This window comes from Panthera uncia, chromosome F1 (assembly GCF_023721935.1).
Source record: "Panthera uncia isolate 11264 chromosome F1, Puncia_PCG_1.0, whole genome shotgun sequence".
NCBI lineage: Eukaryota > Metazoa > Chordata > Mammalia > Carnivora > Felidae > Panthera > Panthera uncia.
In genome coordinates, this window is record NC_064813.1 from 47,430,957 (window position 1) to 47,449,499 (window position 18,543).

Sequence of the window (18,543 nt, forward strand, 5' to 3'; positions counted from 1 at the left end):
TCCTCTCTCTCTATATGGCCAGCTTGGGATTTCTCAGATGCAACCCAGGCCAATGGCTACAGCTAAACTGTTCTACGTGGGCTCATCTTACTGAGACTTGCATATTCTGCAAGGTGGCCCAAGTAACCAAAAAGTGAGGTTCTGAGAGAGTCATCAGGGCTAAGACCAGAGTGGAATTTTCCACTGATCAAGTTTAATAAAAATTCTTCATTAATAGAACATTTTTTGACGGACATTAGCAGGAGCAAAAGGAATGGATGACAGGACAGTGGGAGCTGCACATCACAGATGGCTTGCTGCTGTGAAGTATACCTTGCTTAACTAGAAAAAAAAAAGGTAAAAACTTTTTTTTAAAGATATATGTGCAAAAGTTACAAAGTTTTTAGTGTTTTTGTAACTCTTCCAATCTTGATCCATGACTGAAAATTTCCGATCTATTTCTACGGTGTTAATGAGAGATTAGAAATTTGTGGATACTATCATTCTAAAGTGTATCTGTCCACAGTTCTCCACTACAATCTCATCTGTTATGAAACATATTCTGACCTTTTCCCTCTCGACTATCCTTTTTAAGCAATCGGTCTGTAGACCGCACGCAGAGCTTCTTTATGAGGACATGTAGATTGAGAAGCATCCATTTCTCCAGGCATAGCCCACACACAACCAATTGATGTGTTTATCCATAAGAAGATAACACTTATTTGAAAATAGCATTTGGGGGGGGGGAATCTATGATGCTATATGGAAAATTACACACATGCGTATATAAATATACACACATATACATGTTTATTAAAAAGCAGAATAGTTGTTCTTTTTTTTCTTTTTTTTTTAATATATATTTTTTTAACATTTATTTATTTTCGAGACAGAGAGAGACAGAGCATGAATAGGGGAGGGGCAGAGAGAGAGGGAGACACAGAATCAGAAGCAGGCTCCAGGCTCTGAGCCATCAGCCCAGAGCCTGACGCGGGGCTCGAACTCACGGACCGCGAGATCCTGACCTGAGCCTAAGTCGGACGCTCAACCAACTGAGCCACGCAGGCACCCCCAGAATAGTTGTTCTTAATAATGGTGTACTTTGCCATGAGACTTCTTCTCTGACTATAGTCAAGGAAAGGCTTCATAAAGATTATGTGAGTAGAATTTCAATAGATCTTTCAAAGAGATAGGAGGAACTATTGGAAGAAAGGAATCAGACATAGATGAATAAAACCAAAATGATGTTTAGGAAAAGGCTGAGTAGCTCAGGCCACCTGGAGCAAATAGTGCATGCATGGGAGTAGCTGGAGATGTGGTTTTAGGTTGAGAAGGTTATTGAGCTCAATCATACAATTGTAAAATACAAAGAAATATAAATGGTAGACACTGTTCATAAAAACAAAGTGAAATTTGAAAGAATTTTATGCATTTTAGCCATATATATGAATTCAGAAGCTATATTTTTCACACAATTTATTTTAACAACCTTTTCCAGTGCCCACCAGTGTAGTGCACAGCTTAATGAATATTTATTGCAGGACTAAAATTTTTCCTGCAGTACTTCCAAACTTAAGGTCCATATGTATTAATTTTCCATTCCTTTTGCACCCCATATTTTACTAAATATTACCTATGTGGAATATATGTGAATCTAGCCATATATGGAGACATAACCTGCATCTTCTTGTGACTCTAAAAGGCAGAACTTTAACCAATGGTGCATTTGCAAAGAGACATATTTTGCATAGAACTTTTTGATGAATAAAGCTGATTGTAATACAATTATGAACAGTGCAACAATAATGAGCCTTTCACAATTAGTTTTCACAGAATTTAAGCAAGCTTATTAGGTGATTTCCTAGGCTTTTCCTAATCCAAAGTGAAAATCCAAAAAGAAATCCAAATAGGACTTCTTTTTTTTAGTCTTTTGACTATTCTAAATACAGAATGCTTAAACAGGACCTAATTCCATTGATTCCTGTTTTACAGTCTCCAGATTATACCATGTTAAATTCATAATCTGTTCTGTGAGTGTGAGGAGTAAATTATTCCTTGAAATTAGTGTTAATTGCCAGAGACAAGAAGTAATCACCAAATTTCTCAACATATGCATTATTCTTCATTGTAATTTTGGAGATTAAAGAGCAAAAAGTCATATCCTAAACAAATTTATTTCCCATACTGTGCACTTTCTTTTTCAAGAACAATCTTAACATATACAGACTCAAGACCATCTATGCCTTTGGGTAAATTTATAAATATTAACAAAAAATCATAAAAGTCCATTCGCTAATTTTGATCACCTACTACCATGCTTGCAGAGGTGCTATTTGATGATCTGGAAAGTAGGAAGGCACTTGAAGGAGTAAGAGGATTGTGACAGGGCATGAAATACAGTAGGGAGAGGTAGGGACTGAAGCAGAGACGAAAAAGTCATCATTGCTGCTTGATCTTGACTTGCAAGTAACTCTACTAATTGCTGTTCATTTATCAGGCTTGCCAGGAAACGCTGGCTCTAGTGTAGACCTCATGGGTTACTTCTTTCCCCACACTCACCCAGAGGCAAACAAGGAAGGGCAGAATCAGAAGCAATGACAGAACTTTCTATGTGCCTGGGAGGTCTGGAGGCTCTGAACAGCTTGAGCAAAAATACTGAAGTACTTGTGTAAGCAGTAGCCATCCTTTTAACATTTGCAACTTTTGTAAAAGGAATTCAAGATAAGGACATGATTCTGCACTCCTTTTTATTGTGCTCATTTCCTGAATGCCAGTTATTTAAGTTGTTTTATGTTTGATTAGTTTGGAATTACATGCCTTTTATATGTTGGTCAATTTATCTTTAGGAAACTGATGTTTCCCCAAGGTCATAGCAAATATATGCTGTTTTGTTTGCAAGTATGTGTTGCTAAGAGGAAAATGTTAACATCAGTCAGAGATCACCCCATCAGGGTTTATTCCTGAAGGTCTGAATCTCCATGCTAGCTGCACTAATGGCAATAGCAATATGTTATTTTCTTATATAACAACAATAAAATGCTACTTAGTACAACATTATACAAGCCTACTTAGTTTCTAGTCTTTTTCGTAATATCCCCCATAGCACTGTATATTTCCAAGCCTGAGTTCTGGTCTACTGCAAATATTAATGGAAAATAATTACACACAACTCTGCCAGATAGACCATTACTTTCAATTCCCTTTGAATCATTTAAACAAAATAGAATGGATTTTTCTTGATTGTTTAATTATTGAGAATGATTACTTCAAAGTTTCTAACTGGACTTCTTGTGTTCACTTAAGAATAGATCATAAATCAAAAAATTATATCTTTAACATCAAGTATTTTCTAATATTAAAATAAAGACCAGAAAAAAAAAACAGATCTTATTATCAGCATATTATTTGCAAAACCTCTTGCAAATATTTACTGGGCATAAAGGCAGGAACTTTGCTTTATTAGCTGCTTCATCTGCAGCACCTAGAAGTCTGCAGAACACTTAACAGGAATTCAATAAATATCTGTTGAATGGATAAATGGAATTTAATTTGATCAAAAGCTTAAACCTGCATTTAATACTGTGCAGACCTTTTAATGTGAAACACAAAAAATGGGGCTAGCAAGGTATCTGTTTGCTGTTTTTGTTTTTGATTTAAGGGTAAAATGATAGACCAAGCCATGGATCTGGCAGGACATTCTATGAAACATTTTTGTTATTTGTGTTATGTGTTCAAAGGGCTTAGAAAAGCCAAGCTAAAGAGCCCAGGACCTTTATTTTATCCCACTAACAAGGAGTTACTGTATACCTACTGTGCATTATTTCTGAGAGAGAAAACAAAGAAGCATAAGCTTATCTCTACCCTGAAGGAGGCAGCTGTTGGAGACAAGTGGCCCACGCATGAGGGACAACCAGACAGTACAAAACAATACAATGTGAAAAGCTAAGCTATTTAGTGAATTAAAATCCCTACTTAAAAATTACAACACAAAATGTTTCTCTTGTTATCAAGGAGAGTAGCAAGGACTTTTGTAAACCGGAGGTGGCAAATTGGCTGTCTTAAGTCAAGACTGCAGACTTGGGATTTTTTTGCCTTCACAATGTAATAAAATAATAAATCAATACTTAAATATTGAAGATTTTAGATTAAAAATATTTTTGGGGGGTGCCTGGTGGCTCAGTTGGTTAAGTGACCAACTTCTGCTCAGGTCACGATCTCACGGTTTGTGGGTTTAAGCCCCACGTCGGGCTCTGTGCTGATGGCTCAGAGCCTGGAGCCTGCTTCAGATTCTGTGTCTCCCTCTCTCTCTGCCCCTCCCCCGCTCATGCTGTGTCTCTTTCTCTCAAAAATAAATAACGTTAAAAATTATGAATATATTTTTATTGTTTCTTTTGGAAAATAATTTCAGAAAACCTGGCATCACTGGACCAGTCCTTTTCAGAGATCACCAATGGCTGTTACTTTATGCCAAAGTACAGATACTTTCACCAAATGAGACTACTTTTTCATTTTTGTTACTTTCCTTGAAAGTATCTGGGTTTGCTACTCTAGTGCTTACTCACAAAAATATCTCTGGCCTTTAATGTTTCTTTTGATCTTTTTGAGACAAAGACAAGGATCATCTAGGATCTCCTACTTCAGGACAACTAGAAGTAGGTTTTTAGGAAGGTATATTCTTTTTTTATTTATTTAGAGGGAGAGAATATGCAAATGGGAGAGGGGTGAGGGAGAAAGAGAGAATTTTAAGCAGCCTCCATGCTCATCACACAGCCTGAGGCAGGACCGATCCCAGGACCGTGGGATCACAACCTGAGCCAAAATCAAGAGTTGGATGCCCAACCAACTGAGCCATCAAGGTGCCCCAGGAAGGTAGATCATTAAAAAGTAGAGTGGGAATTTCACAACTCTGTTTTCTAAATATCGACCAGAAGGAACCAGATCCAGAACTGGAACCGTTTTTAATCTAATGTTTTGCACTTCGTGACTTTTCTTGTTACTTTAGTTTTAGAAGTTTCATTTCACTACTTTCTAAAATATTTACTGTCAAAGGGATAAATATTATTTCTTTATATTGGATTTTGAAGATTAATTTTTTTTAAGTCTATTTATTTATTTTGAGAGAGAGATACAGAGAGAGCAGGGGAGAGGCAGAGAGGGAGACAGAAAATCCCAAGAAGGCTTCATGCTTTCAGTGCAGAGCCCAATGTGGGGTTTGAACTCATGAATTGAGAGATGATGAGCCAAAATCAACAGTCAAAATCAAGAGTCAGATGCTTAACCTGCTGAGCCACCCGGGCACCCCTTGAAGATTAATTCTTTATTCTGGTCATATCAGCTTTCTCTCCAAAGTCATGCGGACTTCACCAGCATTCTAAATTTTGTCATCTATGTATTGCATTCATCATTTACATTTGTCTAGTCTGGTAATTTTTAATTATAGTTGTAGAAATATTTGTTGAAATAGAATCATTTGTAAAAGCTAAATTTGTAAAATGAATCGGAAGAAAGGAATGTGGTAGATTTCTGTTTGTCTCTTGCCAATCCATCATCATTTTCTTTCTTTTTTTAATGTTTATTTATTTTGAGAGAGGGACAGACAGAGTGTGAGTGGGGGAGGGCCAGAGAGACAGGGAGACACAGAATCCGAAGCAGGCTCCAGACTCTGAGCCATTAGCACAGAGCCCGACGTGGGGCTCATCGTGACCTGAACTGAAGTCAGATGCTCAGTTCTGAGTAACCCAGGTGCCCCTTCATCATCATTTTCTACCACAGTTGACCCTTGAACAAGAGTTTGAATTGTGGACTCATTTATGTGTGGATTTTTTATAGTATGGTACTATAAACATATTTTCTCTTCCCTATGATTTTCTTTCTTTCTTTTTTTAATGTTTATTTATTTCTGAGACAGAGAGAGACAGAGCACGAGTGGGGGAGGGGCAGAGAGAGAGGAAGACACAGAGTCCCAAGCAGGCTCCAGGCTCCGAGCTGTCAGCACAGAGCCCGACGTGGGACTCAAACTCACAAACTGTGAGATCATGACCTGAGCCGAAGTAGGTCGCTCAACCGACTGAGCCACCCAGGCGCCCCAATCTATGATTTTCTTAATATTTTCTTTTTGGAGTGCCTGGGTGGTTCAGTTAGTTGAGCATCTGACTCTTGATTTCAGCTCAGGTCATGATCCCAGGGTTGTGGATGGAGCCCTGCATTGGGCTCTGTATTGAGTGTGGAGACTGCTATTATTCTCTCTCTCTCTTCCTCTCTCTCTGTCTCTTTCCCTCTCCTGCCCTACTCACACACTGTCTCTCCCTTTACAAAAAAAAAAAAATATATATATATATATATATATGATAAACAAATAAATAATATATATAATGTTATTTTCTCTTGTTTACTTTATTGTAAGAATATAGTATATAATATATATAACATTCAAAATATGTATTAATCAACTGTTTATGTTATTGGTAAAACTTTCAGTCAATGGTAGGCTATTAGTAAAGTTTTTGGAGGAGTCAAAAGTTATGTGCCAATTTTTGACTGCATGAGAGGTTGGTACCCCTAACCCCCACATTGTTCAAGGGTCAACTGTATACACAACAGATAGATTTCCTTTTGGGGACTTAACTTGCCTTGTTTCTGGTCATGTACACAAGTGGAGAAAGAGAAACCTGAAATATGGTTCTTTACAGGATGGGGATATGCTACAATTCAGGTCATTGCTACTTAATATCTCAAAGAAACCCCGAGGATAAATAGTATACTTTTACTTTATGTCAGTGATATTTTACTATTTGGGGAATTCTGACATTCAGAGGAAATCATTAAAGTTCAGTCACAGTAAAATTTCTCTTTCTCTCTCTCTCCAGTTATGATATCACTGAAAGTAACAAGTGCTTCCAAACAGTCTGGTATCTTCCAATTATTCAACAAATGTAGTCAATCAACCTTACAATTACTATCTTGGTTTTTAGGCCATAGAATTAAGACTCTTAGCTCCTGAGGAACTCACCATGCAGGGAATATATAGACAACTGAACAAGGAGTTTAAAATTTAGTACCATCAGCAATGGAACATACATTAAAGGAACACACAGAAAGCACACATACTTGACCTTGAGGTAAACAAAAAAGCTTGCTCAAATTGAGTCTATTGAAGAATATGTTCATTACAGCTTGGGGTACTTAGGAGACTGTCAAATATTGCTATATATGCTAAAGAATGCATCATGCATTTGATAACAAGAGAGTTTCAAGTGTTTTGTGCTATTTGAAATTTTATTTGTAAGGAAAAATCCTCTATCAGTCCTGATGCCTTACTGAATTGGGATGGGATAGAGAAGGAAGAATCTAGAATGACACCTAGGTTTTTGAGTGGGTTTTGAAAAAAATTGCCTATGGAGGAGCTTGTGGAGGAGCAGGTGATGGGAGCAACAAACATGGTAAGTTCAGTCTTAAAAGATATATGTGTGTGTGTGTGTGTGCGTGTGTATACATATATATATATATATATATATACGTATATATATGTATACACACACATATACAAATGCATATATATATGTGCGTGTGTATACATATATATATATATATACATACACACACACATACATATATATGTATATACACAATATAATATATGGATAATCAGGTGGAGATGTCCACCAAAACTTTGAAAAGACATAGTTGAGCTCATGAGAGATGTCACAGTTAAAGATATCGATTCTAATGTAATCAATATAGAGGTAGTGTCCATAAGATCATTTACAGGTGAGTTCACAGAAGGAGAAGAAAAGAAAAATGAGAATGGTCTTTAATCGCTAAGAGCTAAACAAAATAGCTGAAGAGTATGTCATAATAGTCAGTAGAGATTTAAAAAAATCAATAAGGCTGGAGAAGGGAATGATTTAAACAGTTCTGAACATCATGTAACAAATCTTAAACTAGGAGTCATTCATGACTTTCAAGGAGGCAATTTCGGTGAACTGGTGAGTAAGAGTAACAAGTTAGATTGCTCTCGTTTGAGGAGTGGGAATATAATGAGAGTAGAAACAGCAAGTGTATACTTCTTTGAAGGAAGTTGGCTCTGAAGAGTGGGAGAAATAAGGAAGTAGAAGGAAGGACAATTTAGACTAAATAGAAGCCTCAAAGGATCTGTGGTTATAAATGGGCAGTGTTTTTGGCAAACAGGAAACGTGACTGTCCTGACTTCTGTCGATCTCCCTAGAACTGTGTAGGAATTTGCTAGGTCTGCAAACTGAGTGGCTTAATAACAGAAATTTTTTATCTCTCAGTTCTGGAAGCCACAAGCCTGAGATCGAGGTTTTGTCAGGACTGGTTCCTTTTGAGGGTAGTGAGGAAAAATCTGTCCCACGTCTTCCCCCTAGCTTCTGGTTGTTTGCTAGCAATCTTTGCATTTCTTGTTGTGCAGAAGAATCATTTCACATTTCTGCCTTCTTCTCCACATGGCGTTCTCCTTGTGTGTGCTTCTGTGTTCCAATTTCCCCTTTTTATAAGGACACTTGTCATATTAGATTAGGGGCCCAATGTACTTCAGTTTATGTCACCTTAACTAACCATATCTGCAATGACCCTATTTGCAAATAGTGTCATGTTCTGAGGTATTGGGGGTTAGGATTTCATCATATGAATTTTGGGGGAAAATAATTCAACTAACAGGTGAAATGGTTATACCCTGGTTAATCCTTAGGGTTAATAGTGAAGTCTGAAGTTTTACGAAATGAAGTTTAAGAATAATATATGGTAAACCCTTTAAGAATTTCTCTTGATTCTATGCTATGTTTCCTTAAATAACCCGAATTTCTTGCCCTACTTCTTACTCTTCTCTTTAGAAGTAAAGTGAGTTAGTTGACTAATCACACAAATGACCTTGATGTGGGGTGTTCAGTTCTCTCTCTTCTTTCTCTTTCACCAGAACATAGATATTGCAGGGAATTATTAGATCCATTTTGACTCCAGCTCCAAGTGGCATCTCCTAACCTGGCTTTATCAGTAACCCAGCTACTGATTGCGGTTTTGTTTCTCAACTTGGTCTAAAATTTCTGAAGCATATAGACCAGAGCAGGGCATGGATACAATGTACTTTTCTTAATACTACGACCCTTGTCTCTCTTCTCTTTTCTTCTCCTTAGTATTCTACTAACCATTCTTGTTATTTTTTACATTGCACAGTAAGATGCTCATTGTGGATATCTTATTAAAAAAATAAAATTTACTATTTATGACAGGCTTCTTTGATCTCTCCATTGCAGTATAAATCGTTGTCTATTTGAAGTGCATTTTTTATGCAAGGTGACTATGTTCACTTTTTTATTCATCTGTTCATTTCAGCAGCTATTTCTTCGGCCCCTTTATTATAGACATTTGTAATTCTTTTGGCTGTCTACTTCGAGAAAGTCTTTCATTTGTGTGTTTAAGAGGAACGCCATACATTTGCCTGGGAGCTGAGGCATATGCACAAGACCTAAGGGTGGCTGATGAGATGTGTCTCTTGAGATTTTGAACCCGAAGAAATGGACTCAAATGAATACAGAGAATTTCTTTTGGCAGTAACTGGAGAGGCAGCAACGTCCATTTCCATGTGTTGCAAGACTAGCAATGACAGGAATCCTGGGGTTAGTGCCAACAGTGACAGTGACACCAGCTTCAAGTGCCAGTGTGCACAGTGATGGCAGCAGGAAGCAGTGCCAACCCAGGACTGACACTGTTTGACATGATGTTGGCTGAGGTTCTGGCTGCATTGCTTCCCTTTCTTGGTGCCCTGACTTTCCAGCTCTCCCAGACATTCTCTGACTTAAAATGTAATCAATACTTTTCATTCTTGTTAAAATCAGCTAGGGTTGGTGTTGCTTGTAATTCAGTACTGTGATTAATATGTGATAATATGTTTCGATACGGATCACACGTGCCAAACATGGTCTTAGCTGCTAAAGGAATAAAAAGGAGTTTAAGAGTCATGATCATAAAGAAATAAGAATCCTCAAAGATCTCCTCAAAGTGAGTTTGTCAGCCAGAGTTTCATTTTTTTTTTCATATTCTCAGTCAGTGTAAAGAAACTATATACTTTGTTAAGTACATGTTTATAAGGTCTGGAAAGATAAAATATTTCTGCTTAACTAGATCAAGAGATTTTAACAGTATCTTGGGGATAAGGGTTTTCTGAAGGGCCAGAGAGGAATCTTTATGTATCACTAAACAAACCACAGCATCACAGATTCTTACAGTGGAAGTGAATCCTTCAAAGCCATCTAATCCAAACTCCTACTTGTTCATAGAACTTAAGAAAACAAATTCACACTCGCGTTATTGGAACCTGGTAATTACCAGATTGGGGCCTGTCATTGTTTTGTTTTTGTTTTTGTTTTCATTATTGTTCTTATTGTTTTTAAATGAGCACAGACTTTCCTTAATATATCACAATTATAGAAACATTCCAGGCTAGTCTGTCAGTTAGCCAAGCCTGGCAGTGGAGCAGAGCTTCACGGACAGGCCTCCAAGTATGGAACAGAGTGACTCCGATGGTTTAGCTACACTTTTATGCTTCACTACTGCTTTTCACAGATCTTTGGTTTTGATCACTATAGGTTTAATGTAGATCTATTGAAATCATAAAAGGAGGTTTGACTTAACCACTTCCCTCCATCTCACAGTTGCTATAATAAACTGCTTGAATAAACTATTCAAGATCCTCTTGAATAGTCATGGCATTTATATTAGTCAAAGGTTGGAGGACAAAGACAGAGTCAATTCCATCGACAAGTGAGAATGAATCCCCTAATCTTGAAGTTTTCTACATTACCTTGGCTATGACAGCAAAAATATATCTGGTTTGGATCCAGAAGCTGGTTTTCTAATAGTTGTAGGAAAATTCCAACTATATCAAGTATTATACACATGCTTTTGGAGCAAAGAGTGAATTCATGAGTGGTTATATTTTGTTTCATTTGCAAGAAGAAACTTGTTGAACAAGAAAGTTATCCTCAGGTGATAACTACACACCTCAGTAGTTCTTGTCTCCCTTGGATTGCTCAGTGCTTTAGCTCTTCTAGACCATTAGTTTCAGAATAGTCTTTCACAATATAATGAACACTGTAGGAATAACCTCAGTGGCTGTGTTTTCAAACTAATAACGCTACAATTGCTTGAGTGGGAGCTTATTATTGTGCCAGATTGTCTTCTAGACACCATATATATATATATATATATATATATATATATATACACCCTCCATTGTTAGCTAGTTCAAGTACTTATTTTTCAAATTATTCAGGTTCAGTCAAACTCAAACTCTATTTCTTCATTTCCACTAGTTTTCCCATTTTGTTCTGTCCATTGCTTTTGTCATTGGAAATTTAGACATAAATTGTGAGCAGGAATGAAATCTACTCTTTTGAAATTCTATGAAATAAAATCAAGCTGTCACTCATGTACCTGCATCTGAGCGTGTGATTTTTAATTTCTAGAACAGTATTACCCCACAAAGATAGAACAGTAGTGCAGGGCAGCATGGTATTAATATGTGTGATATAAATACAACATACCCGTATTTGATTCCTAGTTTGCCTGAAATTACCAACTGAACAAATCACTTTAACTCTCTATTTGGAGAATTTTCTCTGAAAAATAACACAAATCAACTAAATGTCCAACGTCCCTTCTATCTTTAACATCTATAATGCTATGACAAAGATTTACATGCAGCTCTAACATATATAGATAGATAGATAGATAGATAGATAGATAGATAGATAGATAGTATTCCAGTTGCATTCATCTAAGTGCCGATTTGGTGTCTTCACTTGAGAAAATTATGGGCATCTCAAATTGCAACATAATCTAAACCAAACAGTCTCTTTTTTCAAGATTCAACCCATAATTCTTAAATTGATCCTTGATGGAACCACTTTCCTTATAAAACAAGCAAGAATTGGAAATATCCTGGGACTTCTCCCATACTTGGAGCATCCAGTCCACTACCAAGCCCTCTCACATCAGTTCCATAATCTCCCTGAATCTACTCCATTCACTTCTTTCCATTTCTACCTTCTTTGCCTTAATTCAGGGAATATTTCCCTCTAGCCCCATCGGGTTCACCACCATAGCCTACCAGGCCATTTAGTTTTCCCCATAGCATGCCTTTCCACTTGTTTCTACAATGTCATAAAGAGCAAGTCTCTCCCCTAGCATTTATACAATCTTACTAATCTCTCCATCAATACCTTGGCATACCTGCTGTGGTATTTCTGATTTATATGATGTGGTAAATACTGATTTATGTGATTTCACTAAAGTTTTCACCAGCCTCCCTATACCAGTCAATATGTTATTTTTTGATTTGTTTGTTCATGCCTAGGACTTCTTCCCCTATCCCTCACTTCTTCACTTAGGTGATTACTACACATCTTCAAGGTTCAGTTCAGAAATATCCTCTTCTAGGAAGAGTTAACAGGCTATGTTAACAGCTCTTTTTCTGAATTCTCATAGAATCCTGTACATGTCTCTATTGTTATCCTTATCATACTTATTTTTTTTTAAAGACTAAACTGTCTTTATTCTTGATTTTCAAAGTTCTTGAGATTGGGTGCTGCATCTTTCAACCCTATCTTCCTGTGCTTATTAGCAGATGGTAATTTCTCCATAAAGGCACACTGCTTAAAATCAAAATGCAGTGAATATCTCCAAGATCTTAAAAGGGGTGGGAATTAAAGCAGTATACTCTTTAGTTACTTAGTATTCAGAAATATGAATATAAAACCCAAAGGAGAGTCTCCTATGGTGATGGCTTCAGTCTGTCTCTCCCACTGATTACAACTACCAACTCTGCAAAACACAGAAACAAATACCTGAGAGCTTGAAAACGTGAACAAAAGCAGGTGGATTATGGAGGAGAGTAAAAAAAAAAAATGTTTTATTTTTCTTAAGGTCATGCTCCATAAGTATATCCCAGTCCAGAAGCTATACCATGCCAGTGGTAAAATGCTGACAGAAATCATAATATACTCTGGGCCAAAGGAAACAGGAAAGGGAGCCTATACAGGTTGGAAAATGAAGAGAGGATACAGAGGTAGTGAACCAGAGGAGAATCCTTAATTTTGTGCATGAACCCTTACAAGTTCCAGACTAACCTCTGATCTATACATGCATGGGTCAGACTCAAACAAGCTCAGCAAAGTCTTGAAGAACTGAACTCAGATTACAATCAACTCCAATAAAAAGCAACACAGAACTACTGTGTAAGACTAACAGGATTGACTGTCTCCTCAAACAAAGACTGAAATATTTTGCAGCAGCTTTACAACATAACCCAGAGTATACATATTATATTTTCACAAGATGAAAATAAAAATTACTCAACATCAAACAAATCAGAAAAATGTTTTATTCTAAAAAAAAAAAAGACAATAAAAAGATGTCAGCAGCAAGATGTCCCAGATGTTGAAATGATCAGATAAAGACTTTAAAGCCAATCTTAAAATTATGCACTATGACTATGAGGTAAACGAAAAGTCCCTGGAAGTAAATGAAAAGATAGAAAGTATAAGACGATAAAAGGCTATTTGTTTTCTCTTAAGTTCCATGAGTTTCCAAATTCATTGGTGTATATTTGTTCACTATGTTCTTTTATTAAGCTCTTAATCTTCTGTTGTGTTTGCCATTATTTCTTTTTTACATTCAGAATTGTATTTGCATGTTCTCATTTATTTTATCCCTCTTTGCAGAGATTTGGCAAAATTATTGTTCTTCCTTAAAACACAGTTGTTGCTGTTTTTTAATTTTGTTTATCTTCTTTATTGATTTTTCTTCTGGTTGTTATTGTTTATGTTACTGACCTCTAGTTTTACGGTTATTATTTTTTCCGTTTCCCTTGGGTTTGCTCTCTTGATCTTTTGCTAACTTTTAAAATCAGGTATTTTTTTTAGAATTCATCTTGTTTCTGTTTAAATATACATAAAATTATTTATTTCCTTTTTAGTTCTACTTTATCAGCTACTCCTTACACTTTTGAAATGTAGTGTTTTCATTTTCTTTTTTTTCTAAGTATTTTTAACTGATCTTTTTAACTTTATTTATAAAAAATAAAACATATTTAGTAAGAGTATATGCACATACACATACAAATATGTTTATACTTTATCTTTACATAATTTTTATATGATTTTATGGTTTACTCATATTTAGTAATTTAAAGTTTTATTTCATTGTCATCAACAAACATCATTTCTAAGTTGTTGATTCTATCAAATTTATTGAGATTTGCTTTTGTATATTATGTGCACAGTTTTGTTTTTCACATGCTAAGTGTGAATATGTATTTTTTGAAATGTAAAGTATATGTATGTATATACACATATATACATATGCATATATTTCAAAGTTAATACTTATGTTCAAATTTTTATAACTTCAGTTATTTTTCCTGCTAGTTTGATACATTTTTCAAATAAATATAAGAATATCGTAAGGTATTTTGAGATATTTTTCCTATAATTCTTTCAGCTGTTTTATATATTTTGACATTCCTTTGTTTATTAGATCTGTTTTGTTTCTTTTATCTACTTGATGTCATCTCTCTTTTTCTTTGTTTTACACATGAATTCCCTTCTATTTGAAGCTTTATTTTCTCATATTTTTATTCATTTTTAAATATAATATAGTTTTTTGGGATGCCTGGGTGGCTCAGTCGGTTAAGCGTCTATCTTCTGCTCATGTCATGATCTCATGGTTTCTGGGTTCGGACCCCGTATCAGGCCCTGCACTGACAGCTTGGAACCTGGAGCCTGTTTCAGATTCTGTCTCCCTCTCTTTTTGCCCCTCTCCTGCTTGTGCTCTCTTTCTCTCTCTCAAAAATAAACATTAAAAACTATACATATATAGTTTTTAATATATCTCTTCTAGGGCAAAACATTGCTGATTTGCCTTTTATCATGGATCTAAGAATCTGTGTTTTTAATTCATGAGAAAATATTGTTAAATTAGAACTTATTTTTGAAATTTCTATTTTCTATTTATCACAGTTCTTTCTTTTCTTTTCTTCCTGGCTTCCTGGCTTTTTCTTGGCTTCCATTAGATGGATCAACATATTATGCTATTTTAAAAGTTACACATTTTACATTTATGTACATACATATTTCATCCTTTTCTGTTTCAATTTGTTAAGCTCACAAATCTTTTTTCCTTGAATATAGGGTGCTCATCTCCTTATATCTTATTCACTTCTTTCTTTATCCAAATATGTTGACATTATTTGTAATTTAGTTCTGATTGTAATAGATGTATGTTTCGTTTGTTGGTTTTGTTTTACTTTTCTAAATAACAATAAGCTACCCTAAACTATTAATTTACTTACACTTGTAGTATATCTCATAGAATCCTCCCTGATTTATTTTCTTGCCAGAGTAGTTCCTGGAAGAATAAATCTGAAGATGGTCTTTGTGTGGAATGGAAGTATCTAGGACTGCTCTTACCAATATGGTAGTCAATATTCACATATAATTACTAAGCAAGAAGATCTATAGATAGAGAAGCGCTAGAAAACATCTTATTTATTTATTTATTTATTTATTTATTTATTTATTGAGAGGGAGAGAGAGCAGCCAAGTAGGGGTGGGGCAGAGAGAGAGAGAGAGAGAGAGAGAATCTCAAGCAGGCTCCAGGCTGAGTGTGGAGTCCAATGCAGGGCTAGGCCCCATGATCTGAGAATCATGACCTGAGCCACCCAGGCACCCCTTACCCTTCCACTGAAATGGTAATTTGGCTAAGTTTAAATTCTAGCTTTGGACTTTGCCAGTAGCACTTTAAAAACTTCCCATCCAGTGTTGGAGTTCAGTGTCAATTTCATTAGTTTCTTTGTAGAATATACTATCTTTCTTAGGAAGCTTTAGAATTTTCTTTTTATATTTCATTATCAAAAAAAATTTTTTTTTAATTTTTTTTTAACGTTTATTTATTTTTGAGACAGGGAGAGACAGAGCATGAACGGGGGAGGGTCAGAGAGAGGGAGACACAGAATCTGAAACAGGCTCCAGGCTCTGAGCTGTCAGCACAGTGCCCGACGCAGGGCTTGAACTCACGGACCGCGAGATCATGACCCAAGCTGAAGTCGGCCGCTTAACCGACTGAGCCACCCAGGCGCCCCTCATTATCAAAAATTTTTAATTTAAGTTGGTCTTGAGATTAGGTTGTTGTTAGTCTATGTTCTTAGTCATTATCTTTTCAGTATTTTTCTCCCCTGTCTACATTTTTTGTGCCCCGAACTTCAGATATAAGGATGTTGATATGCCTATTACTAGACTCCACATATCTTAATTTTTATTTACAGTGCCATGAACTGCCAAACTTTTATTCATTTTTATCTTCTTTAAATTTTTTTTAATGTTTGTTTATTTTTGAGAGAGAGAGAGAGAGACAGAACATGAGTGGGGGAAAAGCAAAGAGAGAGGGAGACACAGAATCCGAAGCAGGCTCTGAGCTGTCAGTACAGAGCCCTAACGTGGGGCTGGAACTCACAAACCACAAGATCATGACCTGAGCTGAAGTCAGACACTTAACTGACTGAGCCACCCAGGCGCCCCATCATTTTATCTTCTTTAAAAGAGTTTCTTAAGATGATTTTCTGCTGTATACATTCTGCCTTTCTTCCAAGCTACCATTTTTTTAAAATTTAAATACTGTCTATTCCATAGATGTTTCTAGTTGTTTTTGCTTAATATTATTGTTATTTTTACTTAATGCTTTGGGGTATTTTATTTTTTTATTATTATTTTTTTTAATGTTTATTTATTTTTGACAGAGAGACAGACAGAACATGAGCAGGGGAGGGGCAGAGAGAGAGAGGGAGACACAGAATCCGAAGAAGGCTCCAGGCTCCGAGCTGTCAGCACAGAACCCAACATGGGGCTGGAACTCACAGACTGCGAGATCATGACCTAAGCCGAAGTCAGACACTCAACCAAATGAGCCACCCAGGCGCCCCTGGGGTATTTTAGACCTATTTATTATTTTTATTTCACAGTTACATTAATTCTGTTTTGTGTAGTATAAATCATTCAATTTGTAGTCTTATTTTTGTATGCATTTTGGTTCCTTAGATTTCTTATTATTCCCTCCACCCCCATAAGCTCTCTTTCAGCTACCTTAGATAGTTAGGGAGGGAAGAAAGGCTAAAAGTCTGGTTTTAGCATCTGTCCTTGGAATTTAAGGGAGGGGGTTTAAAAATATGCTCCAGGGCAAGGAGACCTGTATAGTTGAACATTCAGCCTAATCTTGCAGGTGACCTTATCCTTCAGGACATTCTCCACGCTTCATGCTTGGGTATTGTTCTTTTCCAGAAGTTTCTAATTCCCAAATTATGATCTTCTAGCCCAACCTGTGAGGTGATGGGGTGGGAAAAGTTTCTGTCTTGTCTCTCTAGGCATATTTTATTAATTCTTATTCTAGACAGTATAGTCTCTGATTCCAGTCAGATCTGGGTTGACACTGTTGCTATTCTGACTCCAGTGGCCATTTTTAAAGCAATAACCCACCCATGGCATTATGGAAGTAAAAAAAGGAACAAGTACATTTTCCCTCAGCCTAAACTCTCCACAAGGAACCAGACTCTCCTTAACTCTTAACTGTCCACAGACCCTCCTCCCTTCTACCCAATATTAACCTCAGATCAAACTCTTCTGTTTCCTTAGAAGTGTCTCATTTTTATTTTAATTTCACAGATCCACAAGATTGTCTGATTTTCATAATCAAGAGAGAAGTCATCCACACATTTCGTCTTTTTAGGAATCATCAGCAAGTCACAGAAACAGATCTTATATAGAATATGTTTACACATTTTAAAAACAACATTTTTATGAAGGCCAAATGTTCCTTGATAAGAAGTTTTAGCAATAGATTTGGTAAGCATTATAATTGAGAAGAATGAGATTTTTCAATATATACAATGAAATTTATGACCATGTAAATAAAATACATTCTGCCTTTATATGATTATTTAATTAATTTCTCCTTGTTTTGTGTTTGCCTCCAAGGCAAATAATATAATTTAGGTAAAAGCATGACTGTAGGTACAAAGCAAACTGTGAGAGATTGCTCAGTAAACTTTTCAACTCAGTGGCTCAATGACAATAGTGACAGCTTTTGCAATTAGTTTAGGCTCTTTGTTTCTTGAGGCAACTGTAAAACCTACAGCCATGTATTCACTTTTCCAATGAAATTGGTACACATCATAAAAATTGTATTTGAGTTAATTGGTACATTGGCTGACAGATTCAGCAAAGAGGACAAGCCCTGAGCCATCCAGTTATTGCTTAAACTGCTCTGTTGTAACTATGTTGGCTAGGATCATTGAGAAGGCTGTGCTTCCCCAAGGCTTATATAAATCACAAATTGAGGACTCTGGTATCTAGGGATGTCAATCTGACATTTTTCATGAGCATCAAACACTCACAAATTACAAAAAGTAAAACGACATGCTCTACATGGAGGTATTTTATAAAAACCAAGTAATAATGTTATCTTGCTCAGAAATACATACAGGAAACTTTCTGGTTAACC

The 18,543-nt window shown here is 36.1% G+C and overlaps 1 long non-coding RNA gene across 1 annotated transcript in view; it reads left to right on the forward strand.

Moving 5' to 3' along the window:
• Nucleotides 1-17,971, forward strand: part of LOC125925511 (uncharacterized) — a 42,846-nt gene extending 24,875 nt beyond the window's left edge. The window contains exon 2 of the long non-coding RNA XR_007458852.1: nt 17,706-17,971. This is a non-coding gene — a long non-coding RNA (uncharacterized LOC125925511). The remainder of the gene's footprint in view (nt 1-17,705) is intronic.
• The last annotated feature ends 572 nt before the right edge of the window (nt 17,972-18,543 follow it).